This window comes from Watersipora subatra, chromosome 10 (genome assembly GCF_963576615.1).
Source record: "Watersipora subatra chromosome 10, tzWatSuba1.1, whole genome shotgun sequence".
Taxonomy (NCBI): Eukaryota; Metazoa; Bryozoa; class Gymnolaemata; order Cheilostomatida; family Watersiporidae; genus Watersipora; species Watersipora subatra.
In genome coordinates, this window is record NC_088717.1 from 9,890,321 (window position 1) to 9,907,028 (window position 16,708).

Here is a 16,708-nt window from a genome sequence, read left to right on the forward strand (position 1 = left end):
ATTGAAAGGCCAATACAAAGCTCAATATAAAACTTATCGTAGTACTAGTTTATGACAAACACTTCGGGTTTTACCGAAGACCCCGTATCAAATATAGATGCTCGCTACTTTACAGTTTTGTTTCGGCCTGGTCTAATTGTAATCGTAATCTGATCATGTGACCCAATACTTCGCAAATAATTTCTGCAGCACTTTTCGATTATCACAGGTGACCAACAGGCTCATCATGATTATCAGACAATGATATGTACTCCTTCGAGCTAAGGCTAAAAAATTAAACAAACTTTTACGGTAAGTTATAAGATATCAGTGCTAAAAGTGACAGCATTACAATGACGATTAAACAGACGCATAAGAACAATAGACATAGTTTTATTGAATGCATGAAGTATATTTGTGAAAATATTTCGACGGATAAGGTTGCATGAAAGTGTAAACAGAAACCATCTTTCACAGCTACATCACATTTGAGCTGTTTTGGAAAGAGAATCCAAACTACTGCGGTCTTGTGTGGCTGCAATTTTCTGTTCATTTTTGAGCTTTTAAGAGCTTTTAATCACCTTTCCACATATTTTGCACCTGCAACACAACAGAGTAAGACATGGTGAATCTTTTCATATCAAATAACGGTAATGTGAATTTTGTTGCAAGTCAACCTTTAAGCAAGATACTTTTATTTGTTTAGCTTACAGTTTAGAGACAATAAACAGTCTTTCAAAAATATTACATAATAAAAATATATGGAACACCTAAATTTGAAAACATTGTAAAAATATATATGCTCAGATAGTTTATAAAACCATAAATTCTTTTAAACATATTTTTATTACAAAATGTTTGATACCGGTATGCTGATTGGTGGGAAAGCCTACAATAAATTAATAACTTTGAACATGTTGTGGTTCTCTGTGATTCTATTGTTTTGCAATTATCTAGTAATGAAAATAATTTTTTATGGCTATAGTATTTTGAAGTGCTAAGTTTGTAGCATGATACCAATTTATGCCTTGATGATGAAAGTAAATCATTGTTTGGAGCTTAGATTTATGTCTCTGTATTGAGCTGCAGCAGCTCTTTCAACAAATATTTTCTAATACATAGAGAATGACTCTAGAAGTGTGTGTGTATTATAATTTTAAAATAGTAGTTTTAGGATAATTCATGGTGTATTTAAAAAGGATGCAACAGATGTTTTGTGACTTTCACCCTCACAATGGTTCAAGTTTAGCAAGGAAATATGAGTTTTGAAAAGGACAACCTGGGTGCATTAGAATGTTTATTAGTTTTATCTAACAATCTCAAATTGGCCAATATAACTTCTCCAACAAGCGTTCTCAATCAAGCTACTAAGATAGAAAATTTCATCATTCTAGGCCTCGGTTGACATGCATTCATTTTGCATTCTCTGTTTTATTCATTTCAACAAAACGCAAATGATTCACTTTCAAAGTATCTGTTTACTTTAATTACTTGCAAATCTCCTTCCGGTGTTTTATTCCGGTGATGAATATAAATTTGCTACACAAGTATAGATGGTGACAGTTTAGGTTTCTTTATTATTTATTATATTTCTTTATTATTATTTTAAAAGCATGTTTAAAAAATAGCTCCAAGAACCCCAAGGTGAAAACTTCTTGTTTGAGAAGCAGGCTTGATTGACAGCCATGCTGTTCAGTTTTGATACATTTAGTATTATATAATTATGTTGAAACTCTCAATGTTGCTCTACTTTTATCTAGAAATACGTATAATTTCCTTTTTCTTGTTCCCATTTCCTGTTCATCGTCAAAGAGTAGGAAATAAGGATGCCAGTGCAAGAAAACAGCTTTTTACAATTTGTAATGTAATGCGCTTCTGCTTGACAGAAAGCCAGACGCATCAAATACTTGGACTATTTGTTTAAGTTACTGATGATGCCAAACCATGGAGATGTAACCATGGAGCTGTAACTATGGAGCTGTAACCATGGAGCTGTAACCATGGAGCTGTAACATGGAGCTGTAACTATGGAGCTGTAACCATGGAGCTGTAACCATGGAGCTGTAACCATGGAGCTGTAACTATGGAGCTGTAACCATGGAGCTGTAACCTGACAATCAGGAATGTCTGCTAATTGGTAAGATGGTCGGATCTGAAACCATTTTGTTTCATCATCGATGTATTTGGATTTGGAGTTGTGCTCTCATGGCATGAAACTACCAATCTAACTTCTCTTCAATAGCGCTCAAGAAATTCTTAGATAGCCGTCAGTACTAAATATCAGTCAGTGTGCACAGTCAATTTACTTAGTATGTTAAATCTGTTCAGTCATATGTTAGAGCTAATATTCAAGTAAGAATACCCTGTAATTTGTTCAACTCATTTCATCGCCCAACAAAACTATGAACACACTTTAATAAATAATGCAGTTAATTAGACATAGCAACGAAGAAATATATAATATAGATATATCTAACTACTGAATGTAAAAACTAAACCAATAAGGTGATAGTCAGATTGTTACTGAACAGAAATGTAGGTTTACAGATGTGTAGGTTCAGAGTTAAAAGTGGTGATAGCAATACCTGGCGTAACTTACTTTAACTTACCGTAACTTACTTTAACTTGGACTAGGTAAAGTTTGAACTAAATTATGTTGTATGATTTTCATTCTTCTTGCAGTTTATCCTTTTTTTTCGTCACCAGCTTATTTGCTTTCATATAAAAATTTACGTGTTCACGAGAAACTTTGAACCTCGTATGTTCAGAGATTATTTCGAGTGTCGAGTTGAAGTTTGCAAGTTTTATGGCGCAAGCTGGTAAATTTTGTCAAAATAGATGAGATGTTTATTTCAGCTTAATATTTTCAAGTCTTCCTTGTATCAATTTTTGTTTTTGTGTTTATGGCAATTAATTTTAATTATTAATTAATACCTTTTTAATTATTTCTCTATTTTTGGTGGCATCATATGTGAAACAATTTCTATAACAATGATAAAGGACTGCCCAATCAATGTATAAATAAATATATATATAAATCTCCAAGTCCGTATGTGTATATGTGTGTAATTCAGTATGTCCAACCATAGCTATTAAAATATTGGAATGAAGAATCCGTATCACAGATACGGATTCTTCATCGATATCATCGATGAATCACGGATTCTATGAATTTACGGATCATCAATATCCCACTCGCTGCTCTTTCTTAAATCTAAAGCTACCTCCCTCTAAATCTGCTTCGGGTCATCGCAGAATGTCATACCAGCAGTCAGCACAATGGAACGCTCTGCCTGATAAACTGCGTAGGGTAGTGAGTAAGCCCACTTTTAGACGTGCCCTCAAGCTGTGCCTGTTGAGCGGTAACTAAATAGTTTCTGGCTGCTCGCTGTTAACTTGTGGCCCAGCGCCTTGACTAGCAATGCTACTGCTCAGTTTGGGCCTCATCATTATTTCTTTTGTTCTTTTTTCTGTTTTCATATCTTTTGATGAAATAAAACAAACAAACAGAAGGCTTGATCTCGGAACCTCTCATTCGTCCGGCAAATACCTTACCAATTTAGCTCTGGCGAGATTGATGAATTTATTGAGCAATATATGTTGCTATGTAGGTGAAAATACGCTACGCTACCGCTCACTCCATTACGGCGCAGACGTCATTCTATGTATTAGTAAGAACCTACTTAAATTAGCCATTGGCAATGTGCCAGGCTAATGGCAAGTGGCATTGTTTATAAGCTGAGTTTGTAAGTGTGGCATTGCTATCACTGTTTATAAGCTGATTTTTAATATGCGTGCAACGCTGGGCATTTCACTAGTGTATATATATGTTTATATATAGATATATATATTTATACAGTGCACCCTAAGGATATTATTACACTGATTTGCGATTTTTTCACCTTACGGAGTGGACCACGATGATTTTGTCACCTCATCATATGAATCTTATTTCACCATACGAATTCAACAAAATTTTTGCCCGAGTTCAAATTTGGCAGTTGTTTGGCTTATTACATACGTCAAAATAACAAAGGCACTGAAATGCTGTTCTCCGAAAGTATTTTCACAACACCTGAAAGAGACACGGTGACCAATTTTTCTCAGTTCAGCAATTCTCTTGTGTAAAACAGTATTATTTTCCTTAAAAAACCAGTAGCAAAGTTGGAGTTGCGATTCCTCTAAACAGGTCAGTGGTTAAACAACTTCTCTTAACCTGTTAACAAACGTCTACTTTATTACGAAAACAGCATCGTTCGAGCTTTCTTGCCAAATTAGGTTAAAAAAAGTTTTAAACAAGTCTGCTAAAAGCTCTAGTGAAAGCGAAGACAGAAACTGATAAGTGATACAATTTTCGTGATAAAAAGTTGAAATTCAGTCAAATAGTTAAAAATACATACTAAAACTTAGCTTTAAGTGTGTGTGTTTAGCAAGCTAAACTTATTTGAGGTGAATTTAAAGTTTATGTTATACGTACATCTGTCTTGAAGGTAAGAACTCACTACGGTATGTACTGAGGTACATTATAATGTGATATTTTGCTGCAGATCAGAACCACAAAATACACTAAATACAATAAAGTTACTGTAGGTAACTATTGTTCCTAAGGTTAACACACTATTTTGTTTCTAGTTTTTAATATGTACAACATCTATATATAAAATTTTGACCAGGGGATGTTTGCATTATATAATTACTATGGTTTCTATACCCCTACATACGATTTATTCACCATACGATACCAACCCTGGAACGAATCAACATCGTATCCTGAGGGTGCACTGTTTATATATTTACGTGTATGTACGGGTGGGTATATATTATATATATGTTTACATATATATAGGCTATTTATACATATATATTTATATATATACGTTTATATATGTATAAATATATACATATATATTTATATATACATATACGTTTATATATATGGATATATATATATATACATATAGATATATATACATATATAAACGTAAATTTATAGGTATAAATTTTATAGCGATGGATTAATAAAAATAATTTTAAACTCATGATTACACACGTTGAATTTTATAAATTTAACGTGTGTAATCATGAGTTGTCTAAGGTGTCTAGGTGTAGGTTTAGGTGTCTAGGTTGTCATGAGTGTATGAAACATAGTGCAGTAAAGTCTACATATATATAATCATCAGAATTATATCCCGTTGTCCATAACAGTGCTCGAAGTTTCCTGAGCTGATCTATAAAATAGATAATAAAAGAGCAGTGTAAAATTTGATAAAAACTGTATTACTCAAATTATTACTTAAACTATTAAATACAGTTTTTATCAAATTTTACACTGCTCTTTTATTATCTATTTTATAGATCAGCTCAGGAATTGAGCACTTTTATGGACAACGGGATATAATTCTGATGATTATATATATATATGTATAAAAAATTGTTTCCTCACCCCGGATACCCCGTATGGGTGGTAAATTCTGCTCTAACTCGGGTCTCCTACCAGAGACCTGGGAGTTTGAGCACTCGCCTCAAGATCTTAGCTGTTCCCAATAGCGCACTTTTCTGCAACTCACCTAAGTTGATTGCTGTTGGTATTTGGGCAAGCCACATTTTATGCGCCGGTGTTATTGCGCCCAGTGCCCCAATGACTACTGGGATTTCAGTTGTTCTTACATTCCAGCATTTTTCAATTTCTTCTCCAAGAGGTAGATATTTCTCTACCTTTTCTTTTTCTTTGCTGGCTATATTGTAGTCATTGGGTACTGCTATATCTATTATAGTAGCTCTCTTGTTCTCCTTGTCTACCACCACTATATCTGGTTGGTTTGCTAGGACATGCTTGTCAGTTTGGATGTAGAAGTCCCAGAGGATTTTAGCCCGGTCATTTTCATTGACCTTACCAGGAGCTTCCCACCAGTGTTGTGGTTTATTAAGGCCATACTCATCACATAGACTTCTATACACAACACCTGCGACATGATTATGCCGCTCAGTGTATGCGTTCCCTGTTAGCTGCTTGCATCCACTGATGATGTGTTGGATGGTCTCAGGTGCATCTTTGCAAAGTCTGCATCTAGGATCGTCTCTAGTGTGATAGATTTTCGTTTGGAGTTGCCTTGTTGGGAGCACTTGCTCTTGGGCTGCCATGATTAGCGACTCTGTATTGGCCGTTAGGTTTCCTTTGTTCAGCCACATATATGTCTGGTGAAGATCGCCAACCTTAGATATTTGTTGGTGGTAAGCACCATGAAGAGGTTTCGCGTGCCAGTCAATTTCCTCATCATCAGGGCGTAGGTTCGTTGTAAGAGCAGCCGATTGAAATTCAGCTAGCAACTTATCTGAGATGGCCATGGAGGCTGCATATGCTTTGATGCTTTGCTCCTCCTCTTTCACTGTCTGCTGTACACTTTTGAGTTTCCTACCGCCATCTTTCCTATCAAGATACAATCTAGTAGTATCAGATTTTGGGTGAGTGCTCCATAGTAATATAATAATAATAGGGCTCCATAATAATATAGCACTCACCTCATATATATATATATATATATATATATATATATATATATATATATATATATATATGATATAGGTTATATATGTATATATATATAATATATACGATATAGGTTATATATGTTTATATATAATAACTATGATACAGGTTATATATGCGTATATATAATAAATATAATATAGGTTATATATGTACAACTAACTATATGTTGTATATATAACTATAGGTTGTATATATATATGTAAAGGAAACTGCCGATTCCCTTTACTGCTCCACAAGAATCAAAACCACTGAGTGCAAGGCAATAAGTGAAATATGTATTTCAAGATTAAATATGAATATATGCAATTCAGTGTGTGCGTGTAAGGAACAACATGCGAGAGACTGCCAGCGATCTCTGCTCTCTCGTCTCATCTGGCCTCCTTATATTCGCATTGTCTCTAACTGGCTCCTTTCCATCGCTCCCTTGGTTTTCTGTCGGCCTCGGCTATTGTCTCATCGGCTGACCGGGTCCTCATCGACGACCTGGTCTCCTGCTGAGCCGGGCCTAGTCGTGTCATTGGCCTGGGAGAGCTAGGCAACCGGCTCAGGTCTCAGCGCTGTTCCACCACAGATATACATATATATGTGTGTATATATACATTCATATGGAATGGTAGTCATAAGTAAAGATTTGATTGTTTGCAAATATTCACTAAACTCACAACAGTTACTTTGTATGCTACTACATGTATTACAGGTTGTCTGTTAAACCCTTAGCCAGAGTGCCTAAGAAATAGTTAGCAAGAAGACTATTTGCTCTGAGTCTAATACTGAATCTTAAGAACACAGTGAAAAGAATAGCTGAGTCATTCTCATCTACCGCAAGAAGCTATAAAGTAACTCTATGACTGTCTCGTATGATATAGGTTAGGAGGCAGAAGCTAATAATGATTAGGGTCAAACAGGATTGAGCTGTCCTATCTATTTGCAAAGGTTAAATATTGCCTCTTGCTGTAAGACTACATGTGGTTGACTCAGTCACTTGAGCTGGTCTTCCGTTTGTCAAGGTAGGTTAATCCTGCGTGTACGCATGCCTAGCGTCTGTCATCGCTGTCGGCAGTCTAAGATCTCATGAGGCTCTGGTATTTCATTTGAGTAATCGGTCAAATCTACACAGACATGATGCCTGTGAGACAAAACCTTGTTATTCTCATTTATTGGTAACTTCCTGGCTTGTCAGCCACACTTTGTAGTTTTACTAGGATTAGCCAATCATGCAAAGATTGAATCACTAATGAGGAGAGCTGTGAATGGAACACTAGTGATTTTGAATGAAAAATAGGACAAAACTTCGTAGCATGTTACACTAGTGTAACTGCAGTTGCAGTTACACTAGTGTAACACTAGGCAGTTGTTTATTTAAGAAAAACAAGACACCTAAATTGTTGTCTCAGTCAAGACTGTATTCAGCAACATTTGCTTTGTTTATGTGCCATCACTCTCTTTTAAAGTTTATGCCGTCAAAGTTTTTAAAATCGCCCATTAAGATTAAGGATTCTTTGAAACCTTTTTTGCACATAATCCTAGCGGAGCTTTGGTTTAACAGTGACTCCTTTATTTAATATAATCCAACATCTCTACTCCTGCTATTCTCTGTCTTTTCTTACAGTATACATAGATGTATTCACCTTGACAGTGGCTTTATATGTCCATTCTCTGTCTTTTCTTACAGTATACATAGATGTATTCACACCTTGACAGTGGCTTTATATGTCCATTCTCTGTCTTTTCTTACAGTATACATAAATGTATTCACCTTGACAGTGGCTTTATATGTCCATTCTCTGTCTTTTCTTACAGTATACATAGATGTATTCACACCTTGACAGTGGCTTTATATGTCCATTCTCTGTCTTTTCTTACAGTATACATAGATGTATTCACCTTGACAGTGGCTTTATATGTCCATTCTCTGTCTTTTCTTACAGTATACATAGATGTATTCACCTTGACAGTGGATTTATATGTCCATTTACATGTAGGTTTCTACTTATTGCGCTTCCCTTTTTGCAAAAGGGAGTCCAATCTCTACACATATCAAAGCTCTTGCTATGCAGAATAAAGAGTCTCAACTGGTCTAACATAAAGTGTAATTCTTGACATGACCGAAGTTGGACCCACGATGACAATAGTCTCTGATTTAAAAAGTTTATGTATGTTTCGGAAATTGGCTCACTACTAAGAGCGATATTAACTCTCCATTTTAGACCTCTTTTTATCATATAATACTTGTTGTTGTCACAAGGTTACCGGTTAAAATTAAGAACAAAACATATAGATTATGGTAAAGGCCAAATTGAAAACATGCGAGTAACTTAAAACTCACACTTTGAAACACTTTTAAATTCACACTTGAAACTCACACCCACACTTTCCAATCTAATTGGATGGGCTTTGCAGTAGAAAGTTTAGTTTTTCATCCTTTCTATCACAGCTATTTGGAACAAATTGCAAAACTATCAAGCTACTAACATAGTGTACCAACTCTTAGATATTTTAATACAATAATATCTCTGGTTGTTAGATATCACTTAAGAAAAGCCTGGGTCACACGGGCACATTAACGAGTAAAATTGATGGGGAAACCTAAGGACAGGGTATGCAAAGATTGGCTTAAAAATATACAATGTATGATGCAAGCAGAAATTGTTGAACCTTTGCGCCTCACTTGACCAATAGAAACCATGCCAACGTATGGGTAGAGTTATGAGATGTTTTACGCGAATCAGGCTTAAAATTTAACCTGACACCAAACATATACTCGTGCGTAACATCAAATGTACTCTTGGCTGCCATGTTCTTGCAAGTACTCCAAATGTCAATGTAGAGATAGCCTTTAATAAGGCTTCAACAGTTTTCATAATTTTGTAGTTATGAAGGTTTATTTAGAGATGCTGTGCTAGATATTGCAAAATAGTTTCAACTGAATTGACATGGTCTAAAAAGTAACCAGTAATGATTGTTCAAAGTTTTAATATTTATGTGTCTAGTTTGCGCTTTTTATGGTCTGTGTGCAAATCAAACTAGCTTCTGATCTGTGTATTGTGGGCCTCACGTTCGGAGTTTTTGCTATCCGCAACAAAGATATTGCATTCACAGCATTCTATAGTCATTGGTTAATCACCTTTTGATGCCTTCCTGTAAGAAAGTACATGTAGTTGTTTAGAATCTACCGGAGCGTTGTAGACACCGATTATGTCAGAACGCTTATGCACCTTATGACGTGTTCGCATAGCTCCATATTGTGCTCCAACAGCCACCTCTAAAGATATCAAGGTTTGTGATATTGTAAGACCTCTTTAACACTGGGTAAGTCGGTGAATACTTTGTACAATGCTAGATTCTCGTAGTATGTCACTAGTAAGCTTGATTTACATTAATTGCGTTCATATCCAAAACTGATGAAAAACTGACGAAATTGAGAATTTTGACACTTACATAGCAAATGAATAATGCAGAAGTTCGACTTTGTCAAACTTGTTCATCTCCCTAATATAGATGTGAAGGGTATTTGGGGATTTCAGAGTGTGCAATGTTACCCAAGCTTAGCTGTAATATGCATAAACTTTGTGTGCATGAGTAATATTTCCAACTCCCACTGCTTTTAGAACTCTTACGGGATATGTGGGGTGTTTTCATTCCAAACCCTAGGGATTGTAGAAGAATTACGCTAGCTCTGTACTATTCGGTATGATATGTAATAATCAACTCTGTGTGCATCGGCGTGTGCATGGGGTATGGATTCTAGTCAATTGTCAGTATTACAGTAGTTTTCTGTAGGTAATAGGATATACAAAGATGTATGACAAGTTGGGTAAGTCTCGTTGGCTGCCATTTAGTGATTGTCTCTCGAGGCATCGTTAAAAGACATAGACCGAGATCTCTACAACTAGTTAATGTTTGTAAGGCTGCAATATATGTTTGCTGTATAATAGACTTATGCAATGAACACTAAATGTGTTTTTATTGGATTCGTCAGTTAATTACCGTTCTAACTGCATATTGTAGTAGGATAACTTCAAAGTTTAAGGGTCCGCGTAGGCCTTACTGATAGATATGGAAATATTTGTGGATTCTCTTTACATATGCAATGTGGTACGCACAGGTAATTTGCAAACACTCTGAGTATGTATCAACACCATTTATCAGCCTGTCTAGTTGAATCATCATGTGTGTCTAGGAGCAATGTCTATTATAAAGTTATAACGGTGAACAACATAGCTAGTACAACATAGAAACTCCATCATGTTGTACTAGCAGATTGTACCACATGATAAAGTAGATTATCATGTGATACTAGCTATGTTTTAGTACAACATAGCTAGTGTCACATGCAAAGTACAACATAGCTAGTATAACATGAAAAGTACAACATAGCAAGTACAACATAGTTAGTACAACATAGCAAGTACAGCATATAGCTAGTACAACATAGCTAGTATCACATGCAAAGTACAACATAGCTAGTGTCACAAGCAAAGTACAACATAGCTAGTACAACATAGCTAGTACAACATAGCTAGTATAACATGAAAAGTACAACATAGCAAGTACAACATAGCTAGTACAACATAGCTAGTATCACATGCAAAGTACAGCATAGCTAGTACAACATAGCTAAAACAACATAGCCAGTGCAACATAGCAAGTGTAACATGAAAAGTACAACATAGCAAGTATGAGATAGAAAGTACAACATAGCAAGTACAACATTGCTAGTATCACATGTAAAGTACAACGTAGCTAGTACAACATAGCTAGAACAACATAGCCAGTGCAACATAGCAAGTATAACATGAAAAGTACAACAACAAATACAATATAGAAAGTACAACATAGCAAGTACAACATAGCTAGTACAACATAGCTAGTATCACATGCAAAGTACAACATAGCTAGAACAGCATAGCCAGTACAACATAGCAAGTATAACATGCAAAGTACAACATAGCTAGTACAACATAGCTAGTACAACATAGCTAGTATCACATGCAAAGTATCACAGCATAGCCAGTACAACATAGCAAGTATAACATGAAAAGATCAACATAGCAAGTATAACATGAAAAGTACAACATAGCAAGTATAATATAGAAAGTACAACATAGCTAGTACAACATAGCTAATATAATATAGAAATCATGCATGAACCATTGCAATGAGTTCCTTACATAAATGTTCATAGATGTACTTCCTGAAAATCATGATTAAAAGATATAACACAACAAGTATAACACAGCAAGTATAACACAGCAAGTATAACACAGCAAGTATAACACAGCAAGTATAACACAGCAAGTATAACACAGCAAGTATAACACAGCAAGTATAACACAGCAAGTATAACACAGCAAGTATAACACAGCAAGTATAACACAGCAAGTATAACACAGCAAGTATAACACAGCAAGTATAACACAGCAAGTATAACACAGCAAGTATAACACAGCAAGTATAACACAGCAAGTATAACACAGCAAGTATATTCAGCAAGTATAACACAGCAAGTATAACACAGCAAGTATAACACAGCAAGTATAACACAGCAAGTATAACACAGCAAGTATAACACAGCAAGTATAACATAGAAAGTATAACACAGCAAGTATAACACAGCAAGTATAACACAGCAAGTATAACACAGCAAGTATAACACAACAAGTATAACACAGCAAGTATAACACAGCAAGTATAACATAGCAAGTATAACACAGCAAGTATAACACAGCAAGTATAACACAGCAAGTATAACACAGCAAGTATAACACAGCAAGTATAACATAGCAAGTATAACACAGCAAGTATAACACAGCAAGTATAACACAGCAAGTATAACACAGCAAGTATAACACAGCAAGTATAACACAGCAAGTATAACACAGCAAGTATAACACAGCAAGTATAACACAGCAAGTATAACATAGAAAGTATAGCATAGAAAGTATAGCATAGAAGGTGCAATGTATAAACTATTACATGTGTATAGAAATAACTTCATAGAAAGTAGCTTATAGATAATACTACATGGAAAGTACGACTTGATTTCAAGATAGTATATAAGGTTGTGGGCAGAACCAGCAACACAAAAGTAAAATAATTATATCATGATTATATGCCCTAATGAGTGCATAGTTAGTGCAATTATAGCTTCTTTGACTGAGGATCATAGGGGGACAATTTCCGAACTAGTAGAGAATTCACTCTCTATAAAATTAATGTATTATGATTTTTATATGAAGCCACGATAGTTGTCAGTCCTCCACCACTAGCATACTAGGAAAATAATGTGCTTCACCAGCCCTTGCAGAGTGCAGATAATGCTCACCCGGCCTGCTACATCAAAGCAGATTATGTTTTAAATGATTATGTTGTAATGCTATAAAAACAAATATTTAAAACATCTGGCTTTAAGCCAACTAAGATAGTAGGGCAGTGGGCGGGCTACTCGTTCTTCAGTCCACATCTAAAGACGGATTAACGCTAAGAGATTTCCGTGATTTTTTACAAAAGCCGGTCTCGCAAGCTGAAAAAACATTGTAGTGTAGTCTAAACGATTTTTGTTAGAAAACCTTCCGCGTAACAAAGTATCTCATAAAATTACATTTGCTAGCTGGTGTGACAAAGTAGCTTGTAATAGCAAATTACTTGAACCGTTGGAATGTACAGTACTACCTCAACATATGAAATTAATCTGTTCTGTCATAAGTTGAAGCAAATATTTTTACTAAACTACATCGTATTTTGTTTAATTTGTTCCAGAGAGATAAACACTACAAATAATTAAATATAGCATACAAACTATGCATTATACAAAACTGTAAAAAAATTAAATGGAAAAAATCGCAATTGAATTTAAAAACTAAATAAAGTGATAATCTGTAAAAAGATAAATTTTTTTATGAACGTAATTCTTTCGTAGAGACACGTAAGGGGTAGCTCAGGATCATGACTACATAAGTTCAGTAGCAAAGTGATAGAAATGATTTACTTAAAGGTTGACTTGCAACAAAATTCACATTACCATTATTTGATATGAAAAGATTCACCATGTCTTACTCTGTTGTGTTGTAGGTGCAAAATATGTGGAAAGGTGATTACAAGCTCTTAAAAGTTCAAAAACGAACAGAAAATCGCAGCCACACAAGACCGCCGTAGTTTGGATTCCCTTTCCAAAACGGCTCAAATATGATGTAGTTGTGAGAGATGGTTTCTGTTTACACTTTCTTGCAACCTTATTCGTCGAAATATTTTCACACATATACTTCACGCATTCAATAAAACCATGTCTATTGTTCTTACGCGTCTGTTTTATCGTCATTGTAATGCTGTCACTTTTAGCACTGATATCTTATAATTTAGCCTACCGTAAAAAATCGTTTAACTTTTTAACCTTAGCTCGAAGGAGTACATATCATTGTCTGATAATCATGACGAGCCTGTTGGTCACCTGTGATAATCGAAAAGTGCTGAAAAAATTATTTGCGAAGTATTGGGTCACATGATCAGATTACAACTTGACGATTGAATAATGCTGAAACAAAACTGTAAAGTAGCGAGCATCTATATTTGATACGGGGTCTTCGGTAAAACCCGAAGTGTTTGTCATAAAATATTACTACGATAAGTGTTATATTGAGCTTTGTATTGGCCTTTCAATTCACGTGAAAACATACGTGACAAGACGATAACCAAATTTTGTGGTTACGTCATCGAAATAAAGAGATTCCAATCTACGGCGGCTTTTTGTTTTTGAGCTTTTAAGAGCTTGTAATCACATTTCCACATATTTGGCACTTACAACACAACAGAGTAAGACATGGTGAATCTCTTGATACCAAATAACTGTAATGTGAATTTTGTTGCAAGTCAACCTTTAAACTTACACGAAGCATAGTTTGTATGTTTTTGTTTCTAATTTTACCAGCCCAATTCCCTATTTCTAGCAGAACCATGATGTTGCAAGAAAACTTACAAGTCATATGTCAGAAATTATCTTAAGTGCCTCAGAGTACCAATAGTGGCCCACATTTTATGGCAAGCTTCTCATCTCAATAATAAATATGGTATTTTAAAGTTTGCGCATGCAAACTTTGAATAATTGTTTGTATAAAAAAATGTAAGGCATTGAAACCTGATTCAGGTTCATTCAATTGGTACATCCGAGTTTTAACCTCGACATCATGCATGAACCATTACAATGAATTCCTTACATAAATGTTGGGTTGCATCTAGTCGAAGTGTAACCGAAAATTGAAAGTAGATGGTTTTAATGTTGAGTGTTATAAAATTTAACTCTATTTTACTGGACAAAACCAATATTAAAAGTATAAATAGTTTTGATACTTGCCATGACATGTCATCAATGTAGTTTTGATACTTGCCATGACATGTCATCGATGTTTTTTAGACTTTGCACAGACTACGTCGATAATGTATGTCCATCAACCCAGTTCATTCACTTGCTTCACTCAATGAACTAGTGTACAATGTTCCTATTCATACAATGATGAATCAAATCATAAACATTTTTCCCAAAGTGATTTTCTTTTTCAGATCAAGGCTACTAGTTGTGAACTGTAGCATAAAATCTAGTTTGACAGTCACACAGCTTTTCATTCTTATGTAATTGTAGACTACTGAATTTTCCTTGCACTAACTTCCACTGGTTATCTTGTACATGTGTATACAAACTTGTTATAGACAGACTTGGCGCACGTTTATATTGAGCTTGTAAGAGTTGTCTTTTCATTGTTAAAAAATAATGTAGAGGAGATAATTTCAACTTGTCCTAGAATTCGAGATTATAACACGATATTGCTCATTCAATCTCACATTGTATTCAGCGACAAGGTTGCGCTGGTATTATATAGCGCAGACTTATGGCTACCCGTATTTGTTAACCTGAAATGACTCAGAGAAGGGGAGTGTAGAAGTTTCAATTAACTACGAAACAATGTCATTGAGGGAGAGGAGTGTTGGAACGGTCATAGAGTAGGTTTTTATGCAGAAGGGTGCTGGTTGGGGTTGGTCAGATTAAAGGGTAAATTTAGTGCGGCGTAGTGCAAATAGCTGAGGCGTAAGTTGACACCAGCATGCTGAATGCAACTGAATAGAACCAAGCCTTATACATGGGCCAGCAGGGTATCTAACACTAGATCAAAAAGAGCACCTGTTTAGCTTAGACCTAATTCTAGTCGACGTAAATGTAAGTATATGTACACAAGAAGCTTCTATTAGCATAGTCTTAATTAATATTATGCAATCAAAGGCTATGGAAAACTCCCACACCATTCATAAATCGATGAAAGAGCTCTATTATGCGTTTCTATACCGCATTGATCTGACACGCTATGGTCAACTGCGCTCACACACGGTCTGATACAAATACTATACACATAACAGCGTGGAGACTAGCTGCGGGGATTAATTGTTTATAACAGTAATTGTGCTGGCAACTTGCCAACGCTCATTTGTCTGAGGAATTATCCGTCTGTTCCGTTCGTCTGCATGATGCAATGTATTAAATGGGTCGATATAAACAAATGCACATGCCACTAGTGAAATAGTTATACACGGTACTCGCTCGTGCGCACGCTGACTACTGGTGCCAACATTCTGGACATTTGCCAACTCACCTGACCGAAGGAGAACTGCTTAGTTTCGCAGTAGGTTCTAGTATCGAGACTGCAGGACTAGGCTCCAACAACTGTGCTTTGTCTTAGGACTTGGACTAGATCATCGAACATAGTCTTGCTAACTTACATGTGAGTATGTCACCTTTATAAAGACACTGCTTCTAGAATATTTGTCTGCTGTCACTATTTTTTATGATCGAACATTCATAGTCACAGCAAACGCGAAACCAAAAATACTCTTTCTCTTTTTCGTAAAGACTACAATTTGACTGAATTTTATGACATTGCATCATCTGATGTAGTTGATAGACAGCATTGCCAATGCCTCTAAAATGGGATGTTGAACAGTATTTTTAAGCCGATAGGAGCAAGATTGCTGTGACCTGTTTGAAAAATGGGTTCAAAAGCTGTAACAGTCAAGCAAAGTCAATTTGATAGTAGTATATACTATGGATCTGAAAGAATCTGTGCTATGAAACCACATGAATATACCTGGTCAGCCTACAATTACGGGATCTTAAGAGTTTGACATACTTTAGCACTG

At 35.4% G+C, this 16,708-nt stretch overlaps 1 protein-coding gene across 2 annotated transcripts in view; it reads left to right on the forward strand.

The window, feature by feature from the left end:
• Positions 1-2,006: 2,006 nt before the first annotated feature.
• Positions 2,007-16,708, forward strand: part of LOC137405994 (uncharacterized) — a 35,973-nt gene continuing 21,271 nt past the window's right edge. The window contains exon 1 of one of the 2 annotated variants that reach the window (XM_068092490.1): positions 2,007-2,116. The gene's annotated coding sequence lies outside the window, so the exon portion shown is untranslated. Of the gene's footprint in view, positions 2,117-16,176; positions 16,294-16,708 lie in introns of those variants that run through there. The other variant, XM_068092491.1, reaches the window with a different exon arrangement.